This window comes from Saccopteryx leptura, chromosome 13 (assembly GCF_036850995.1).
Source record: "Saccopteryx leptura isolate mSacLep1 chromosome 13, mSacLep1_pri_phased_curated, whole genome shotgun sequence".
Taxonomy (NCBI): domain Eukaryota; kingdom Metazoa; phylum Chordata; class Mammalia; order Chiroptera; family Emballonuridae; genus Saccopteryx; species Saccopteryx leptura.
Window position 1 is genome coordinate 2715097 of NC_089515.1, and position 22196 is coordinate 2737292.

Consider the following 22196-nt stretch of genomic DNA (forward strand, 5'->3'; position numbering starts at 1 on the left):
GTGTCCCCAGACCAGGCGTGTGTGTCCCCCCAGACCAGGCGTGTGTGTCCCCCCAGACCAGGCGTGTGTGTCCCCAGATCAGGCGTGTGTGTCCCCCCAGGCCAGGCATGTGTCCCCCCAGGCCAGGCGTGTGTGTCCCCCCAGGCCAGGCGTGTGTGTCCCCAGACCAGGCGTGTGTGTCCCCCCAGACCAGGCGTGTGTGTCCCCCCAGGCCAGGCGTGTGTGTCCCCCCAGGCCAGGCGTGTGTGTCCCCCAGATCAGGCGTGTGTGTCCCCCCAGACCAGGCGTGTGTGTCCCCAGATCAGGCATGTGTCCCCCCAGGCCAGGGTGTGTCCCCCCCAGGCCAGGCGCCCACACTGTGCCTGTAGAAGAGCCCATCCGGATCAGTTCTTTCCTGTCCGTGCTCTGACTAGGAAGTGCGGCCACCAAGCCAGGTGCTGACCAGAGCTCCAGGCTGGTCCTGGAGCGGCTCTGAGAGCTGGTGCTCAGAGAATGGTCCACACTGCTCCTCACTGTGTTTCACCGCTGAGCTCCACGTGCTCCCTGTATCCCCAGAAATAACCCTCACGTTGTTCACACCCACATACAAATCACGAGAATTATGTGGGTCTCCAGGCTCTCAGATCTAAGTTGGTCACAATGTCCTGGTGGGCACGACGCCAACAAAGAGACCTCAGGTGTGGAGAGGAAGCCCCCAGAATGCCCCACTCTGCTGCTTCTCGGTGACCTCGGTGGTCACAGCAGAGCACAAATCCAACCATCCTTCAAGTCCCAAGTCCTGCAGGGTCAGAGACAATACTCTTTGTGAGACTGAAATGAAATTTAGAACTAGAGAGATTCTTTTTTTTTTAAGATTAGAGAGAGTGATAGAGTGATAGAGAAAGAGAAGGATGGAGGAGCAGGAAGCATCAATTCCCACATGTGCCTTGACTTGGCAAGCCCTGGGTTTCGAACCAGTGACCTCAGCGTTCCAGGTCGATGCTTTTATCCATAGTGCCAGCACAGGTCAGGCAGAACTAGACATATGCTAAAAATATTCCCTTTATGTAGCACAGATGATCTCTAAAAGTACTGTGCAACCCAAAGTCCCAGGGCGTACAGAGACAGGGGACACAAACACCATGAATGGGCTGGCCCCTGACTGAACATCGCACTCCACGGAGCAACCCCCGACAGAAGTACAAACAGACAACACCACTGTGGAGAAGGTTAACCTCTTTCCCTCACAAACTAATAGAACAAACAAACAGAATATGAGGGAAACTATTGACTCACTCTTTACTGTACCCAAACACCGCAGAATGCACTGCACCTCCTTCGCAAGTCCACAGAGCATACTCACTGACATACACCACATGTGGCCAGTAGAATAAGATATATTAAATACAGAGGGTAAAAATGACCTAGAGCATATTCTCTGACCAAAGTGGAATTAAATTAGAAATTAATGCTATTAATTGCTTATATCGCATTTTAATTATATTAGCACTTGTATAATTACAGTTAAATAGACTTCAGAAAGACTGTGACTATGTGAAAATTAAACAACATACTTGTATATTATTAATTTATTATAAATTAATTATAATCATTTATTATACAGCATCTCAAAATACTCTTAATGCATGAAAATGAAACAACAGACTTCTAAGTAATCCATGTCTCCTAGAAGAGGAACGCAAGGGACATTTAGAGAAATACTCAAATTAAGTGATAATAGAAATACAAAGTATGATTTGGGGGGATGTGCTGAGAGAGAAATTGACCAGCGTATGTTGGTCAGGCTGAGAGAGAAACCTGTAACTTTAAAGTGGTTACACTGACAGAAAGGCAGTCACAAAACTAGTGAGCTAGTGCTTCCCTCACGAACACAGGGAGAGAAGAACTAGGGGACCCTCAGTTCAGTGGGAGGAGCGGAGGGAACACACACATCAGGGAAGCAGGAAGGCAGACAAGGTCCCGGCACTGGGGAACCCCCGGCAGCTGGGACAGGAGACGGGGAAGAGGACCAGAGGCGGGTTCAGGTCGGCTGAGACTCCGGGCGCAGAAGAAAACATTGGGCCCCTTACGTCAGAAAAAAGTGTCAAGTTGGGGCCCTTGTCTCTGTAGGGCCCTTCAGGAGTCAGGGCCCAGGGCGCGTGCCCGGCGGTGCGCCCGCCGTTGAATCTGCCTCTGAAGAGGACACATCAATGTCAGAAGGGAAGGACGGAGCATGCACAAAACCTGTATGTTTCCAGTAGAACACACGGGAGCGCTGGAGTAGCTGCCTCCCCACATGCGACAACCAGGATGAAAGGAACACACTGTATCACGGCGTCCCCAATCGGACACACGAGGAGAGAGACAGTCTGAACAGCCCTCTGTCTGTTAAAGAAGAAAAGGACCCCACGCTGACAAAAGCTTTCAGAAAATACGGGAGGGAAGAGTGTTTGCCAACCAAGGACGAGTCCAGCATAATTTTAATAAAATGATCTAAAAACTAGACTACAATAAAAGAGAATTAGAGGGGGGAAAAAAGTATCTCCTGAACAAGGAAGCAAGTTTCCTTAGCGAAACATTAGCAGATAGAATCCAGCAATATATATTGATATTAAAAAAAAAAAATACCATGCCCATGTGAGAATTATCTCAGGAATACAAGGTTGGTTTAACACTGGAAAAGCAATAAATACGTTGCATTATGAACAGGAATAAAAGGAAACCATAAACTATTTCAATAGCCACAAAAGCACCAGATCATTTGACAAAATCCACAACTATCTATGGTTTTATTTTAAATCCTAGAAAAACTAGGACAAAAAAACCCAAAAAGAACATCTTTAATCCGCTAAAGGGATCTACAAACACCTAGTGCTGAAGCCACGCAGAACGGGGAAGGACTGAGTTCTCTGCCCGTCATGTGGGGATGACACCGTGAGTCTGCACTTGTCACTTAGGCTCGCCGCTGTCCCGGAAGCCATGCCCGTGGTGATAAGCAAAAAACGACACTCACACAGCCCAGAGCTGAGAAAGGGACAAGTGAAACTACCTAGTTGTAGATAATCCCACTGTTTACGGAGAAAATCCTAAGGAGTTTATGAAGCCACCATAACAGCGAGTCGGTGAATTGGCAAGATCACAGAACACATGTTTAAGATATAACAATAGGTTTCGATTTTATATCCCAGCAAAAAAAAAAAAAAAATGGAAAATGAAATCTTTAAAATTACTTTTGCAGCAACAGCATCAGAGACAAAATACTTAGTGACCGATTCAGTAAGTACATGCCACGCCTAGTCACCCGAACACCACGCAGAGTTACTGAGCGATGTGAAGTCAAGCACACATTCATGAGACATCCGAGGCCATGGCTCTGAATGCTCGGTGTCGTTAAGAGGTCCATTCCCCTCAGATTCAACAGAAGCTCAGTCAGAAAAGTACAGCTGGCGTTTCTGTAAAACATCGCAGGCTGGTTCTCAAGATTCGTACAGGAACCGACGGACGCCAAAGCAGGTCAGGAGAAGAAGAACAAACTCGGAGGACGGAACTCCCCGACCTCAGGACTTCCTCGGAAGCTGCTGGAACCGGGGCAGCACGAGGGACTCCAAGCATCGAGCTCCAGCAAACGCGCCACTGCAGAACCGAGCAGGGCAGCGGGAGCAACTCCACGCAGGCACAGGGCCGCCGGGGCGGGAGGGAACCTCATACAGCCAACGCCGCTGGGACAGCAGGACATTCGTACCAGAACCGAGCCCTTGACCCCCGCCCGCCGCCGCACACAAGTGTTAGTTCCAAGTGGATCGCAGGCCTAAACGTGAAGCTTCAAGGGTAGCGATGCTAGGAGAACAGACAGGGGAATCCCGTGGCGACTGGGGGGCTTGTCCCCCAAGCCAACCTGCCATCAGAGGCAGCACCTTCTTCTTCTGAAAATTCCCGCCTCTGTGGGTCTTGACACCACAACCCAGCAGGAGGTCATGAGACCATGAAAGTTTTCCTCACAGGAAGATCCTGAGGGTCCCCAAATCTCACCTGGCTTCAGCCCCAAGGGCCTAGAATGGACACAGTGGTCAACAGCCCTTGCTTTCTGATTCCAGGAAGATGAGTCTTAGTGAGTCCGTAGAACATGTTCCACCTGGTTTCCTCTTGGATGCAGTGCGCCCTGACTAGAAGAAGGGTTACAGGAGAGAGTGGGTCCCAAACTGCAAGTGGGCTCGTTGCCCTAATGCAGTGGTTCTCAAACTCTTTGAATTCGGGGCACATTTAAAATCCTACAAATAATTGTAGGCGCACTATATTCAAATTTCTGAAAAATAATGTTATAATAATTAAATCAAATATTTTTTAAACTAATTTTTTCTCTCTACATTGGCATTATTTTTTTTATTATTTATTCATTTTACAGAGGAGAGAGAGAGGGAGAGAAAGAGAGAGGAGAGAGAGACAGGGGGAGGAGCTGGAAGCATCAACTCCCATATGTGCCTTGACCAGGCAAGCCCAGGGTTTCGAACCGGCGACCTCAGCATTTCCAGGTCGATGCTTTATCCACAATTAAGTCAAATATTAAAGAAAGAAAATATAAAGTCTAAGCGTGTTTTTGTGGTAATTAAACAAAATAAATACGACCAATTTACATTTATTCTGACATTAAAAAACATTTTTATGTTACATTCTTTGAGTTATGCTTTTTAGAATTTGTAAAAAAGAGGGGTTAAAAAATTAAAAAGCAACAAAAAAGTTATCTTTTTATATATATAGATACATTCTTAGTAAGATTCAGTAAATTCGGCAGGTCCCGGTGTGAATGTGTTAAGTTTTTTCATTCTTGTGTTTATGAGAAACATGAGCCTGATGTGTCCTAGCAATTTCTTCAATGTTTGGGCATCTATTTGAAAGGCCAACTCTCATTTCCTCATCAATACGTTGAAGAATTCCTCTCTTTTTGCTCTTAATTGTGTTAACTGCAGAAAACCCCCACCATACATATCATCTAACTTTACACCAAACAAAGGATAGAAGAAACTTGCCTCCAGTCTTTCCAGGGAACATGGGGGGTAGTGTAAACAATCCAGCACCACAGCTTAACAGCCTTTTGCAACCTAATCAGGCAGGTGAGGTGGGGGGTTGGGCCGACTGTCAGCTTACAGCCAATTCCCCACAGCTCTGTCCCCCAAAATCTAAATTCCAAAAACCCTGTTAGTTTTCTGGTCCCCAACAGGCACATATTTCTCTGGAATACCATAGGGCACACCTGGAAATCTCCTAGGGCGCACCAGTGCGTGGTGGCGCACACTTCGAGAACCACTGCTCTAACGTCTTCTTCCAGATCAAGTCAGGTGACAAAAGCCCACCGAGGAGATGCCGCAACTGGGTGTACTCGAAAGTCACAAGACAGGTGCCCGGGCTGCTCTCCAGCGGGGGGACCACGCACCCGCCTCGGGGAGGGTCCTCCCCAGAGCCCAGCACATCCTTCCCCGGCCCTTGTCTAGTGACTTCCAACCGGGACCCCTGGGAAAGAAAAGGCCACCGTGGTGTGGCCGGTGGTAGAGTGGACAGTGAAGAGGGGAGAGTCTTCACGCCCCAAAGGGCAGTGACGGGGCCACTGGGCCCCACAGCAGGACGGCCCTGCCTTCGTCACGGACAGAAATCCGCACTCCCTCTGCTGGTGCAGACGCACAAGCCCCCTAGTCCTCATTCGTGCTCGGGGCTCTCCGGCCAACGCAGCTGTAAACCGTCCACCGTCAATGACAAGACTCAGAAATTTTCGAAAGGAAAAGGCATTGATTTTAGGAAAGAGAAGAGGTATCCTGAAAGTTTTATTAAAGGATGGCCCAAATGCAGTTGACAAGGTGGGGGGGAGTGGGGAGACCAATTCACACTGCTGTTTCCGTCTGCAGGCTGGCGGGCAGCCCAGGTGCTAGAGTGCTGTGATGCCCCAACAGCTGAGCCACCCTGCCGGCTGGCTCAGAGGGAGACCCAGAGGCCCGCATGCCCCTGTCCCGCGGAGGGTGCGTGCGGCAGAGGCTGGCTTCCTGCTCTGGCCGACCGCCCAGGGCCAGGCGCCCAGGAGCCTCCGTGCGATGCAGACGATCAGGCTGAGCACGAGTCCCGGTCATCCCAGGAGGAGGACACAGGGCCCCCTGGCCAGGTGCTTAGAAGCCCTTCCCACTGGGCGGACAGCCAAGGTAAACACAGAGGACGGCGAAACGTCCTTCTCCCACACCCACGAAGCCGCCCTTGGACATGGCCACACCCTATGTTCTGCCCACACCCCTGCTCACCAAGGCACCTGATGTCACCCGGGAATGAGACAAAGCGCCAGAGGGAACCGCCCTGCTGGCCAGCGTTCACGGAGGGGATGGCCTCGGTGGAGAGACCCACAGACGGCTGGCTCACCAGGAAGCAGCCTTGGCCTGTCCCTCTCCCGTCCAGAGCTGCTGTGGGTCAGGCAGCCCCCGGCCCCCAGCCTGCACCCCAGCGGAGCACTGGCCCCCCCTCGGAGGCCTGGCCTGCAGCCCAGCTGGCCACGTCCCCTCTGCTGTGTCACCCCCTCAGGTGCAGCCGGCCCTCCCTGCTGGCAGTGCCACAGGGAGCACAAGGACAGGCTGGGACGGCAGCCAGCCCTGGCCTCAGCCTCAGCGCCAGAGCCCAGCTGGTATTCCCGGGGCAGCGCCAGGTGGGGCGTGGCAGCCTGGGTGCCGAGACAGGCCGCACCTCCTGACAGAGCTCTGGACACTTACCGGCTTTCCAGGGTTTTAATCCGGGACGCTTGTCTTCCCCAGCCCCGCAAGTGTTAATTTACCAAGCTGTCCTGCGTTGAGCTGCATTCCTCTTTAATGAAGCTAAATTGGGAGAGTCCCTGAATTTAAATGAGATTCTCTTCCAAGGCAATCAATTTCTCCCCAGGCCCAGAGCTCCCCCCCCCCCTCGCCCTCCACCCTCCCTGCCGTCCCTGCATTCCCGGGAGCTCCCGCCCATCCATCCGTCCATCTTCCACCAGGCAGCTGGGGGATGCTTTTTAAACCCTTCACGTCGTCAGGTCTCCACTGCCTCAAACCCTCCGCACACCTGTCTGTGCTGACACCTGGCTTTCTGCCTCCACAGCGGAGTTCCCCTGCGTCCTGCCCAGTCACCCCTCAGGGCTCTCCGGCCGCCCAGGGGCTCCAGGCCTTCCTAGCTGCCGTCCCCTCGGCCAGGACACTTCCCTTCCCTCTGGTATTCCTGCCGACGGTCAGCAATCAGCACCAAGAGACTTCTTCCGGGCTGTGTCCTCTGGACAGGCACGACCCAGGCCCCTCCCGGGCCCCAAGGCAGCCGGGACTGCCCTGTCAGGCTCTCACTGCCCTTGTCATTAGGTGATGAATTGTGTGCCTGTGGAGCAAGGCCTTCCCTTCCAGGAGGCGTTGTCTCCGTGATCTGAATGACCATCTGTTCCTCCACGGGCATGCCATACTCCACAGACATTTCTTCAGTCAACACACAGGACGCACGACAGGGTCCAAACGGGAGCCGCAACACCCAGGCCCTGGATGGAACGAAGGATTTCACTGGACTCGCCCCAAGTCCCAGACACACTGGTTCCGACACGGGCACAGATGTAACTCGGATGAGGGTGTAGCTGCACCAGACCCCAGATGAAAGGCTAGTTCCTGAAAAGGCACTGATTTCCGCCTCTAGAGCCATGCGCCAGGTGACGGAAGCTCAGGAAGGCTGGCGACATCCGGGGGAGGGTTTGCGGCTCTGAGCGTGTTGGTCACAAGACACTAAGGAGGTTGAGAAGGGTGACCCCCAGAAAATGTGCCCATGTCCTCACCCCAGGAACCTGCGAAGGCAACCTTATCCAGGAAAAGGATCTTAGCCGAATCAAATAAATAAAAATCTCAGAATGAAATTTACCCTGGAGCTCCTAGATTGAAGGTGGCCCTCCGTCACTACGTGTCCAGGTGAAGCTCAGAGGGACGCACGCCAGAGGAGGGCGGGGCAGAGACTGCCAGGAGGCGTCCGCAACCCAGGACACACCGAGGATCTCCTGGAGTCACCAGACACAGGGAGAGGCAGGAAGGTTCTCTCTCAGAGCCCCTGGAGGGACCCCTCCCTCCCGATCCCCCGATTCAGGGGTGCTGGCCACCAGAGTTGGACGAGAACATATTTCCGTGTTTAAAACCCACCCAGCACGTAGTGATTGGATACAGCAGCCCAGAACAAATACAGGAAGTAGATAGAGCTTCTAGATTCGATTTCTGGGAGAATACGCCAAGAAGTGCCTTCCAATGATTATTCCGGTAACAGTTCCCTTCGGGACAGAGGGACTTGGTTATTGACTAAAAGATGGAGTTCCCCGGCTCTGGGATTGACCTCCCTCTTCCGTTGCTGACTGAGTGATGGACAAGGTGCTACTTATTGGATTATCTCAGGATGTAAGGGGGAAAAAAAAAGATGTTTGGAAATCCTTTTCCTTAGCAACTAAAACGAAAGCAGAGAAGACCTTGGAGCCTCAGGGGACAGAAGTCCTGGCCTTGGTCAACAGCTGGACCAGGGACCCTGTGGCAGGAGGGCTCCGTCTCTGGGATGCTTCTCATCCGCTGGCGGCCTGGACACCCTTTGACAGGTGACGCCTCCACCCAGAAGGGCCAGGAGGAGGCATGGGGAGTATTTTTCTCTGCGTGAAATGGGGTGCGTTTTTGTTTCGGGGAATGAAGAGACATCAACGGCCGACGTGGTGAGTGAGGGTGGAGGACAACAGCAATGTCCAGGTGATGCCATCATCATCGAGCCGGGGGTCAGCTGAGTCCACGATGGTGCCAGGCGCACCCAAGGGTGTCAGACATCAAGCTGAAAAAGCCATTCCGAGGTGTCCAAATTTCCCGCCCCGATGGCTGGTGTAGATGCAGAGAGACTGGGTCTCCCTGGCCCTTAATGGCCCGTCCACCGTCACAAAAGCAGTGAGAACGTGAGCTCCCGAAGGCTCGGGGTTCACCTCTCTCTGTAACACTGAGGCGCCGTCCAGTCTGAGTCCGACCACCCAACACGACGTCCCCCGTGAAGACGTGCATATCTTTCAAATCAGCATCCAAATTATCCATAAAAAGTGAAGTCAACATACTTCCAAGAACCACCACCCTGGGGCCCTAACCACTCTCAAGCTTTGTCTCTAAGAATCTGATGAGGAAATAGTTCATCTCCATCTGATTCTACCGGGGTGTGGTGGGGGGGTCGGTCAGCGGCCACACTTCCGGCGGTCAGGAGGGAGCGCGTGTCGAGCTTCGGGTTCAAGGACCACAGACGTCAGGGGCGCCGGGCAGCCTCTCCCAAGCACGCGAATGGCTTCCTGTCCGGCTCGTGTGTACGCGGGCTGCCCTTCAGCCCTGGCTCTCATCACAGGGGCTCCTGCTCCCAGCGGTCGGCGGTAGTTCTGCTGCCCAGGCGCTGCTCACTCGTCATATTATACATTTTCAAAAAAATGATTGATTCCACTGCATTTGCATTTAAAAGTTCAGCACCTCCCGGCTGACCCGTGTGTGCGTGCCAGTCCGCTCTCTGGAACTCTGATTTCGTGACGTCAACGCTCTCTCCAGAGGTTTGCACAATGGTGGGGTTTCCCCTCCTCCGTGGGACCGAGAAGGCTTTTTTTGTTTCATTTTGGTTTTGCCTGGTACAAAAGACAAGTCCTTGAGGAGAAAAAAAAAATCATGTTTCTTTTGGAAACTCAACGTGGCCCCCACAAAAAAGCACACTGGGAAAGAACAAGGTCACGTGTGAGGTATCACGCTAGACAACACGAGGGTATTTCAACAAATGGGTCGAGTTGACCCATCCACATCCACATATTTTCCTGAAAATCAATCTATTTTTATTTCATTAATGGGAAAATCTCTTGGCCAGCTGCTTTTAAGAAGGGGCAACAAGGCCCTGGCCGGTTGGCTCAGCGGTAGAACGTTGGCCTGGTGTGTGGAAGTCCTGGGTTTGATTCCCGGCCAGGGCACACAGGAGAAGCGCCCATCTGCTTCTCCACCCCTCCCCCTCTCCTTCCTCTCTCTCTCTCTCTTCCCCTCCTGCAGCCAAGGCTCCATTGGAGCAAAGGTGGCCCAGGCGCTGAGGATGGCTCTGTGGTCTCTGCCTCAGGTGCTGAAATGGCTCTGGTTGCAATGGAGCAGTGCCCCAGATGGGCAGAGCATGCTGGATCCCGGTTGGACACATGCGGGAGTCTGTCTGTCTGCCTCCCTGCTTCTCACTTCAGAATAATAAAAAAAAATTAAAATAATAAAAAAAAAAGGTGCAACAAATTGGTTTTAAACTGGTAGAAAATCTTCAACTCTGGAGGGTGACTGGAAGGTGGGAGCGAGGAAAAGCTGTGCGTGGCAGGTCTGATCAGGCAAGTGTGGGAGTGCAGGAGGGGGTGCCGTCCTCGGGCAGAGGTGAGGCTGGTTTGCTCCCAGCGGGCTGGAGGTGGAGGAGCAGGCAGTCTGGGCCGGCGGTGCCACTGCTCTGGGAGGGGAGGGCTCTGGACGTGGACTTCCCACACTGGGACGGAGATGACCGTGTGTCCCCGCACACTGGCCCTGGAGGACACTGCATCTGCAACCTCCGGAGCGAGGGAGGCCCGCGCCAAGAGACTCCAGCAGGCACGGGTGGGCGAGCGCCGCGTCCTCGCAGTGCTCCGCCCTGGCTCAGCCGAAGCCGCAGGGGGCTCGGTCCTGCCGTGCCCTGGAGGGGTCTGTGCATCAAGTCTAACAGACTGTTTGTTCCCCAACAACAGAACGACTCGTTTTGAACAGGTACCAGCCCCCCCAAGCCCCGCAGAGACGGAAGATTCGCCGCGTACCCTTCTCCCTGCTCGCCAGCTGGGAAGACCAAGACGCAGAGAGGAAAGAACCCCACACCCTACGTCTACGAGAAAGACACCCTGGACGACCTTGTTCATACCTAAAACGCCGAACTCGCAGAGGCAGAAAGTAGAGTGTGGCAGCGGGGGGGGGAGGTGTCGGTCACAGGATACAAACCTCTAGTTAGAAGACGGATGGGTTCTGGATCTCACGTACCGCAAGCAGGGCGATTATAACCAATAGTACCCTGTCGTATGTATACCTATCAGTTTCTAAGAGAGAAGACAGTAAATGTTCTCATCACAAACACCACGGTCTTCCTGTGCAGGGAGGGGGGTGTTGGTGAACACTGCGGTGGGAGCCGTTCTGCAGCATGTCAGTGTGACACATCAACTCACTGCACGCCTTCAGCGTACACAGCCTGGCATGTCAGTTATATCTCAGCAAAGCTGGAAACATGAAGCAGCCAACCATCCTGGGTGGGCTGCCCCAGACGGTGCAGAAAAACAGGTCTCAGTGTTGAACATCAGGTGGCCACTGAGCCTTCCAGATTTTTTTTTTTTTTTTTTGCATTTTTCTGAAGCTGGAAACAGGGAGAGACAGACAGACTCCCGCATGCGCCCGACCGGGATCCACCCGGCACGCCCACCAGGGGCGACGCTCTGCCCACCAGGGGGCGATGCTCTGCCCCTCCGGGGCGTCGCCATGTTGCGACCAGAGCCACTCTAGCGCCTGGGGCAGAGGCCAAGGAGCCATCCCCAGCGCCCAGGCCATCTTTGCTCCAATGGAGCCTTGGCTGCGGGAGGGGAAGAGAGAGACAGAGAGGAAGGCGCGGCGGAGGGGTGGAGAAGCAAATGGGCGCTTCTCCTGTGTGCCCTGGCCGGGAATCGAACCCGGGTCCTCCGCACGCTAGGCCGACGCTCTACCGCTGAGCCAACCAGTCAGGGCGTGTTGGCTATTTTTAAAATACAGTTATTCTGATTGTTTAAATCTGGAAGGCGGCCCTGGCCGGTTGGCTCAGCAGTAGAGCGTCGGCCTAGCGTGCGGAGGACCCGGGTTCGATTCCCGGCCAGGGCACACAGGAGAAGCGCCCATTTGCTTCTCCACCCCTCCGCCGCGCCTTCCTCTCTGTCTCTCTCTTCCCCTCCCGCAGCCAAGGCTCCATTGGAGCAAAGATGGCCCGGGCGCTGGGGATGGCTCCTTGGCCTCTGCCCCAGGCGCTAGAGTGGCTCTGGTCGCAACATGGCGACGCCCCGGAGGGGCAGAGCATCGCCCCCTGGTGGGCAGAGCATCGCCCCTGGTGGGCGTGCCGGGTGGATCCCGGTCGGGCGCATGCGGGAGTCTGTCTGACTGTCTCTCCCTGTTTCCAGCTTCAGAAAAATGAAAAAAAATAAAAATAAAAAATAAATAAATAAATAAAAATAGCCAACACTGTCATTATTTAAAAATGAATAAATAAACTGGCCCTGGCTGGTTGGCTCAGTAGTAGAATGTTGGCCTGATGTGTGGATGTCCCAGGTTCAATTCCTAGTCAAGGGACACAGGAGAAGTGCCCATCTGCTTCTCCACCCCTCCTCCTCACTTGTCTCCCCCACACACACACAGCCATGGCTCAATCAGAGCGAGTTGGCCTCTGGCGCTGAGGACGGCTCCACGGCCTCCACCTCAGGTGCTAAAACATGGCTCAGTTGTTGAGCAATAGAGCAAGGGCCCCAGATGGGCAGAGTAGTACCCCCTAGTGGGCTTGCCAGGTGGATCCCAGTCAGGGCGCATGTGAGAGTCTGTCTCTCTGCCTCCCCTCCTCTCATGAAAGAAAATAATAATAATAATAAAACCATGTTGGCATCAGGACTTGTATTTTCCAGCGATACTCCAGCAGCAGGCATGCACGCCCACGTCTGAGACCATGAGCACGGCTGCTCAGGTGCAGAGACATGAGAAAACTGTGGGCTTGGGCAAAGCATTTCTATTTTCAAGTATATCTCTAGAAAACCATCAAGAGCCCATATGTCAGGGATATAAAAGTGATTTAAGGTTGTCAAAAACTACTTTCAAGCTTTCTCTGGGACGCCCTTGAGGATCAGGGAAGAGATGTCAAGAGAAGGGAGAAACTCCTTAGAATGCATCAGGGTCTGGAGCAAGTGGAATCCACGAGTGATTCCATAACACGGGTGTTCCTGCACCATCAGCCCTACCAGCAACAATAACACCAAACTCAAAACAGTTCCCAGAAATACCATTTTGGAAGCCCTGGTTGGTGGCTCAGTGGATAGAGTGTCAGCCTGGCGTATGGATATCCTGGGTTTGGTTCCCAGTCAGGGCACACAGAAGAAGTGACTCCCCCCACCTTCTCTCCCTCTTCCCATCCCACAGCCAGTGGCTCCACTAGTTCAAGTGTGGCCCCAGGCACTGAGTATAGCTCCGTTGAACCACATCAGTCCCAGGCACTAAAAATAGCTCAGTACTTGAGCATCGGTCCCGGATGGGGTTGCCAGGTAGATCCTGGTCAGGGTCTGCCTCACTATCTCCTCTCCTCACAGCTAAAAAAGAGAAAAGAAAGAAAAAAGAAATACCATTTTGGAAACACCTACCGATTTGGGGAAAAACAGCCTCACGTGGCTCACACTCAGCAGTCCCATGCACAACCATCCACTTTCCTCTGAGTCGAGAGACAATTCCCTCCCCTCAGAAAGAGCCTCTGCATTGTGGATACCTCCTCACGGTAATTTAATGCTACATTAAAGTTCAAAAACCTTCATTATTCACTAGGTTTTTGTTCTGTTCATTGAAAGTTTGGGCAGCTTCCAACTGGCTAATGCCCCCTTTCTTAATTGGCACCTGGTTGCATCAGAAGGGAGCAGAGTGAATGCACCGTACCTCCTACTCTAAGCCTGCGCAGTTCACTCCAGATGTCAACATGGAAGCAACTGCTTCTGATACAGGAGAGTTCGAGCCAATTACAAATCTGTTCTTAGAATCACACTAACTCCACCCTGAAGCACGCAGAACAAAATCAGATTTCATTGTAAAGGCAGAGCGCACGCACACAGATAGGTTTCGACAGCTCTGCGTACGGCTAGCCCGCACTTCCGCTCAGGTCGGGGGTTGGGAGACACAGAGATGTCGGATTGAACGCTTGCTGGGATCAGACCTAAATGGGAATCTCATCCATCACAAGGGGGTCAGATGGAGAACGGTGATGACAAAACACCTCAGTGGTGGCCACCAGTAAATTATGATTTCATAATTGCTGTGATTGTAACACTCATTCAGGGATCATACATCTCTCTAACATTTATTGGCTTTAAGCCTGTCACCAGCATTCTGCCGAATATTCTAAATGCATTATGTCACACAATCCTCACAACACCTCTCAACACTTCACTATCCCATTTAGCAGATGGAAAAACTGAGACTCAGAGAGGTATGAAACTTGTCCAGTCACACAGCAAGCAACCCAAACCCGCGCCCCCTGACTCCAGTGCCCAATGCGGCAAGTCGATGAGACTAATGGCCCTCATTTAGGGTCTCTCTTTGCCCTGTAACTTTGTAGTCTCCTCTAATTCTTGGCCATATGACTTGCTTTGACCAATGGGACAGTAATGAACCCAAAAGGAGGAAGAACTTTACAAAGTGCTCATGTGTTTCTGTGCCCCGCCTCAGTCCCTGTGAGCCTGCTGTGTGAGGGCTGCCCAGCTCACACGCCTGGAGCTGCAGTCAGGAGAGAGGTGGCCATCCCTGCAGGGACCATCTGAGACAAGCCAACCCATCAGCTGACCACAGACACTGAGCAAGCCCAACTCAGACCAGCTGGACGGAATAAACCAGAGACAAAGGGGGCTGAGGGCTGGAGAAGAAAAGACCTCAGGATAAGTACCCTATTTTGACTCTGTGAGTTTGAGCACCAGGGGGACATTTAAATTGAGGGAGGGCTAGTCAGGAAGCAGAATTCTACTCCAGAGCCCAAAGGAGATGGAGAGTGGGCCCTCGAGAGAGGGAAACTGGGGGAAAAGGCCGGCCAGGGCCCAGATCACCTCCCTGCCATCCCCATGTGGTCACTTAGCCCTGCCTTCATCCCTACAAGGGACTGTCCCCTGACAGAGAAGCTCAGACAGTAGAAATGCTTCCTGGGGCAGGGGTCCACTAGGGCCCTCGGGCTCCTGAGGGAGGCGCCTCTGCCCCTCCCACAGCCTGCGTCCTCCACTGTTGCCGCAAATTCTGTGCAATCTGGTCCCTCTTTGGGCCAGCTCGGTTTATCACCCACCTGCCGTCTCACACCGGCTGCCCCGAGCTTGCCATCCACTCCTCCGGCCTGACCTCCCCCCACCATGTTCCCATCACCATGCCACCCCCACCCCTACGTCTCTGTGCCCACCTCCTCCAGGCCAGTGTCAGGCTTTCGTGGGGACAGAGTGAGCGACACACCGGGGGCCAAAGGAGACCCACCAATCCATGGATTATTTCCCCGGTGAGAAAAAAAGGAGATGAAGATTGGCCATCAAGAGTTCCCCAAACAGTAACCATGACAACCAATCCATGAGAGGGATTTTTATGCTGTCTCCAGGTTTTATGAGGCACACGGCAGGCTCTTCAACGGACCTGGGCATTAATTACGCTCCTTGTGGGACAGAGCCCACTAAACCCACCACGGTTCTCACCCGTGACGCTCCGCAAAACTCAGACACGCCACCCCTCCCTCCCAGGTTAGGGGGACCCGCACTCACACTCGGGTCACGCATTGTGGAATAGCTGGTAAAACAGGTGTTAAGGTCACAATGTGCGTTGATACCACAGAAAAGGCCGGAAGAGGAGGGTGCTGTTGGAGTTTAGGCAGAACAAACTATCCACCTGCGGCAACTGTGATGAACTGCCCGTCAGATCAAGCAGACACTTGGAAATACATAGAGAGAGATGAGGGGGGGATTATGTTGACTTGAGCCTCAAAACTGAGAGCAGATGGTGGCAGAAAGTGTTTCCTCTTTCCAGGTGCCACTTGTGTAGAAACAAAGCAGATACCGCTCAATCGAGGATTTCCTTGCCTCTCAGCACTCTTCCTGTCCACAAACGTCTCCACTGCGTGCCAGTGACATGAACCTACAAATGCCATTTGAGCTCCAACTCCTGTCCTGGGAGTCAAACGTCGACAGCTTTCTACAAGAAGAGGCATACGGTCCTGCTCCGTGAGCCCCGTGCCGTGACACAGCTGTGCTGACATGACACCTGTTTCTTAGGTCACGGCGCTTAAAATGGTCAAGATGGACCACGTGCGGCCGCCCACCATGCTTCGCACATGCGGACAGGTCCCTGTTCTCAGATACCAGAGGACTCCTGATTGGGCACGGCCCACCACACTGTTTCTGCAGCAGTGACAATGCAGGAATAACAGAGGCCAGCCCCACCAGGACGGGGACGAGACAGGAACTGCTGAGACCAGTGAGGTCAGTGGCATCCGGAGGCTGGAAGGCAACCAGCTGTAGTCAAACCCTGGGGGCTGGGGGGGGTCAGTGCAGAACTCAGGGAGTCCGGAAACAGGGACTGGGGAGACAGGCTACTTGGAGGGGTCCAGGTGTGCCTGCAGACGGGGCTGTAAGAAAACGCCCCCCCTAACCCCACAGCCCAGAGCCACACAGCTCCCCACCCGCACCCCCGAGGGCAGCTGTCTGAGAGACGTCTGCTTCCTCCGGGGGTCTCCACGCTGGGGTGGAGGCCTAGGCGGGAGGACTCACTTCTCTCCCAGGAAGATCAGAGTGCGGGTCCCTACCCAATGCTTGTACTTCTCCGCCCCTCAAGGAGACACAGCGGTGACCAGCCCTTCAGAAGGCTCTGTCCAGTCTCCCAAGTTCTCAGAGCCTCACTGCTGTGTAGCCAGGGAGAACAAAGCTCCCACCAGCCCACCTACTGTCCCCACCGGCCCCCTATGTTGGGCCAGCCGGGGGTGGGGGAGGTGCAAGTCAGAAAATGAATAAAGGCAAGAGCCAAACAGTTCCACTCTCCCATGCGTGGGCAAAGCACACCGCGGCTTTCTCTGAAGTAGTGCCTGCTGAGAGGAGCAGGGTGAGTCTGCCGTCCACAGGGCACCAGCGTCGGGAAGGTGTGAGAATGGGGGGGTCTGCCGCCATGTTCCTGAAAACCTGCAGTTTCTCTTGCCTCTGGGTGTCCTGCTCTAAAGACTGGGTCATCTGGATCTGGTCTGCTCTGTGCCCGTGGGGCAGGCTGGTCCCACAAGATCCGTCCACTTTCCCCTCCCCCGCCAAAGCCCCAGGCTGCCCCTTCCCGGCCCTCTGTCCTGGCCACTGTGGTGCTGACGGAGGCCCCTGGACTGGGGGTCCAGCACGAATCCTCAGCTGCTCCAGGAGGGTGGGAGCTCCTCAGGCGGTCTGAGCCAGGAGGAAGGGGTCTTGCAGAATGTGGCTTCCTAATCCCACACGTGCGAGACATGACTCCCACCCAGGCTGGCTGCCTGGCTAACCGCCAGGGCCCGCGGAGGGCCGGCCTCAAGCTACGCCTTGTATGACGCTTACTCTTCACTTCACCATCACCCCCTCCATCAATAACCAGCCGATAGCCTAGCCCTCAGCACAATCCGAAAGCTGTCAGTCAGAAACAATCCCCCAACCGCCGCCGCCAGAGGCAAAAGACGCATTTGAAGAGGGAGGAAAAAGAAAAAGATCGAAGAAGGAGACTGTGGAGCCGGTTTCATCCTGACGCCCTGCTGCCCCCAGGTGGGGAAACAGCTGCTAGAATCCGTGCCCTTGGCCGTGGGCGACTGCCTCCTCCCGCAGAGACCTGCAGGCTGCAGGGGGGCTGCCCGGGTGAGTGTCAGTCACCACCACCCCGAGAAACCCATTTATACCTTTGGGGGTTCAGGAAAACTCCTCTGAGGTCCTTTTTCGAACCTCGAACTATTTCTCTAAGTTTGTGTAGAAAATGCAGGGCGGGGAGGGCAGTCCCAGGGGGCTGAGCGGGGGTCACGGAGCACAGGCGTGTGACAGCACTGGACGCAGAACTGGTGGGGGTGGCAGGGGCCCCAAGCCGGTGACGGGCAGAGTCTCTTTCAACAGGCAGTGTGTGACAAGACCAAACCCGGTGACGGCTGGCATCCACACGGCCCCCCACGGGGACACGGTGCATTTCCCCAGAAGCACTCAGCACTTGGACAGCGCCCTGAAGTCCAGGCTGATTTAAACCCGAGTTTGTTTACCAGGATGTGGCACATCCGGGGGCGATTAGCCGGGAAGACAGGACGTCTCACTTGCTTGTTCTGTTCATGAGACAGAGCCCAGAATTCCGGCTGTGAAGGAAACCTGGTGTTTTCAGAGAGCAGAAGAAGTGACAGTTTATTAAAAAATATAGGCTCTGCCGGAGAAAAAGTAATATTGGGTTTTATGATTATTTCATACTGGGAATTGTTACGTAGTTCCAGGCCTGTTTATTATATAAACTATAGACTGCAATAATACATTTTATAGCTTGCAAAGTCTGAACCAGCAATTTTTTCATAGCTACATTAGTAGGTTGGCTTTTTTAAAAGCAGGGCGGGGGGAGGGGGAGTTCATATTAAGAGAAAATAAGCCTTTGGGAGAATTAAAACTACAATATTTTTTTCACATCCCTTCCTTAGACGGGGACTGTGGAGACCATGTTTCTCTGATCCTCACCTGTATCTAGCCAAGCTTTGCGGTTAGATCAGTGGGTCAGTTGTAGCAATTGGTCCTGGAGCATTTCTTTACACCCGACAGACCAACGGTCAGCCCCAGGAACTCTCCCGGGATTACAGAGCTGGTGGTGAACTCTCACTCATCACCGAAGTTTTTTGGCTTCCCCGTGGCGGGACCTCGGGAGGGACAGTGGGCTCAGGATGCCGATGGGAAGCACACAGGACCCCTGTTATTGCAGAACTCAGACGAGGAGCAGACAAACCGCCTTCAGAGAAATCACACACTATCTTGCAAACCGATAGCTGAGACCCCTTCTACTGCGGCTAAGACCACGAGCTGTCAGGACCCGGGAGAGGCGGTGGGTCAGTGACCAACGGTCGGTCAGTGACCAGCAGCTTCCAAACTCTGATCAGAGTCCGTCCTCATTGGTGGATCGGGGTCTGTGAGGAGTGTCCAAAGAGAAAATAGTTATTTCCATGAACAGGAACATTGCAGCACAAAATGGTTTCGTGCCTAGAGTACGGACGCTTACACTGCAAACACCCGTGCCTCTTAGGTCGGCGTCAGGAAGAGAGAAACACTAATTTATTGTTCCACCCATCTGTGCAGTCACTGGTTGATTCCCGCATGTGCCCGGACTGGGGATCAAACCCGCAATGGTGGTGCATCAGGACAACACTCCAACCAACCGAGCTGCCCGGCAAGAAGCTCCATCTCTAATGATCGGCCAGACCCACGCCATCTCCTTCCCCTCGCTCCAAACTCTGCTCTGAAGCAGAGGCCAAAGGGAGGGTCACCAGGGGGCCTGCGACCAAAGCCCAGACCCGGCCGAAGGCAGCCGGGCTCCCGTCTGACCAGGCGCAGAGAGAGGCCACATGCCTCGGAGTGCAGGGACAGCCAGAGGGCAGAGGATGACAGCCAGTCTGTGACTGTCTGAAAGCGTGACGGCCGGCGAGGCCCAGACGCCACGTCCACGCGGGGCCAGGGTGCCTCGTCCACGCGGGGCCAGGGTGCCTCGTCCACACTGGGCCAGGGTGCCTCGTCCACACTGGGCCAGGGTGCCTCGTCCACGCGGGGCCAGGGTGCCTCGTCCACGCGGGGCCAGGGTGCCTCGTCCACGCGGGGCCAGGGTGCCTCGTCCACACTGGGCCAGGGTGCCTCGTCCACACTGGGCCAGGGTGCCTCGTCCACACTGGGCCAGGGTGCCTCGTCCACGCGGGGCCAGGGTGCCTCGTCCACACTGGGCCAGGGTGCCTCGTCCACGCGGGGCCAGGGTGCCTCGTCCACGCGGGGCCAGGGTGCCTCGTCCACACTGGGCCAGGGTGCCTCGTCCACACTGGGCCAGGGTGCCTCGTCCACGCGGGGCCAGGGTGCCTCGTCCACGCGGGGCCAGGGTGCCTCGTCCACACTGGGCCAGGGTGCCTCGTCCACGCGGGGCCAGGGTGCCTCGTCCACGCGGGGCCAGGGTGCCTCGTCCACGCGGGGCCAGGGTGCCTCGTCCACACTGGGCCAGGGTGCCTCGTCCACGCGGGGCCAGGGTGCCTCGTCCACGCGGGGCCAGGGTGCCTCGTCCACGCGGGGCCAGGGTGCTTTGTCCACGCGGGGCCAGGGTGCCTCGTCCACGCGGGGCCAGGGTGCTTCGTCCACACGGGGCCAGGGTGCCTCGTCCACGCGGGGCCAGGGTGCCTCGTCCACGCGGGGCCAGGGTGCTTCGTCCACGCGGGGCCAGGGTGCCTCGTCCACGCGGGGCCAGGGTGCTTTGTCCACGCGGGGCCAGGGTGCCTCGTCCACGCGGGGCCAGGGTGCCTCGTCCACGCGGGGCCAGGGTGCTTCGTCCACGCGGTGCCAGGGTGCTTCGTCCACGCGGGGCCAGGGTGCTTTGTCCACGCGGGGCCAGGGTGCCTCGTCCACACGGGGCCAGGGTGCCTCGTCCACGCGGGGCCAGGGTGCTTCGTCCACACGGGGCCAGGGTGCTTTGTCCACGCGGGGCCAGGGTGCTTCGTCCACACGGGGCCAGGGTGCCTCGTCCACGCGGGGCCAGGGTGCTTCGTCCACACGGGGCCAGGGTGCCTCGTCCACGCGGGGCCAGGGTGCTTCGTCCACACGGGGCCGCGCATCTTGCTGCACCAAACAGAGGTGGCTATTCACACGTCTTTATAAAAACATAAACACAGGGAGGGGAAAACAAATACATTATGGTGTTTCATAAATCACAAACGCAATACAAATTTGTCATCACAAACGGAATGTTTCACGGCTGACAGGCACGGCAGCGCTGGGGCAGAAATGAGACAGTCGGGGCGGGAACTGGGGGGCCAGTCAAGGTCCTTCTCAGTGCCCTGGGCTGTACGCTTTGGATTTGGAAACTATATCAATATGTTCTCTGAAAAAGTAAGTAGGTCAAGATATCTTTTTTAAAGTATTCCCTAAAAATCAAAAGCCACACTGAATGACCCTTCGCAGGAAATCAAGCAGACGGGACAAGCACGCAGAGGAAGAGTCACTTGGAATGACCAGTCAGCCCCGGCTGACTGGCCAGGCTCTGGTCTGACCCGCAGCCCGTGGGGGAAAGGGCCAGCTGCGTCTGCGTCTCTGCTTTCAGCAGCGGCATCTACACTGGCGGTGGAGGGCACACCACCACTGCCTTCCTCTCCCTGTGGCTGCTTTCCCATCCCCGCCGGCCAACTTCGGTCTTGGTTATGGGACTCGCAGGATCCACCCTGCTGGAACCAGGATGAGCCATGGATTTGATGTGGCCAAAAACACTGTGGGTGAAAATGGTGTTTCAAAAAACCTTTAAAGCCAGTTCCTCGCCCATCAAGTCAGTTTTCTCTCCACCGTGACACTTCGACCGCGTCCCAGAATCGGGGGCTACCTGAGCCTCTGAGTGAAGACATGGAGCCTCTGCAACCCTGGTGAGCACGCTGGGGGGAGCCCGTCATGAACTTCTGCAGTCAGCAGCACACCCCGGGGAGCTGGGGGCCTCAGCGGCACACCCCGGGGAGCTGGGGGCCTCAGCGGCACACCCCGGGGAGCTGGGGGCCTCAGCGGCACAGCCCGGGGAGCTGGGGGCCTCAGCGGCACACCCCGGGGAGCTGGGGGCCTCAGCGGCACACCCCGGGGAGCTGGGGGCCTCAGCGGCACAGCCCGGGGAGCTGGGGGTCTCAGCGGCACACCCGGGGAGCTGGGGGCCTCAGCGGCACACCTGGGGGAGCTGGGGGCTTCAGCGGCACACCCGGGGAGCTGGGGGTCTCAGTGGCACAGCCCAGGGGAGCTGGGGGCCTCAGCGGCACACCCGGGGGAGCTGGGGGCCTCAGCGGCACACCCGGGGAGCTGGGGGCCTCAGCGGCACACCCCGGGGAGCTGGGGGCCTCAGCGGCACACCCGGGGAGCTGGGGGCCTCAGCGGCACACCCCGGGGAGCTGGGACCTCAGCGGCACACCCCGGGGAGCTGGGGGCCTCAGCGGCACAGCCCGGGGAGCTGGGGGCCTCAGCGGCACACCCCGGGGAGCTGGGACGTCAGCGGCACACCTGGGGAGCTGGGGGCTTCAGCGGCACACCCCGGGGAGCTGGGGGCCTCAGCGGCACACCCCGGGGAGCTGGGGGCCTCAGCGGCACACCCGGGGAGCTGGGGACCGTCTCCACGGCCTGCACCGGCTTCTCTCTCCAAACACGGGCTCCACAGGAAGCGGCACACTGAACGCACGGGATGAGGAGCGGCGTGCTGATGCTGCCAGGA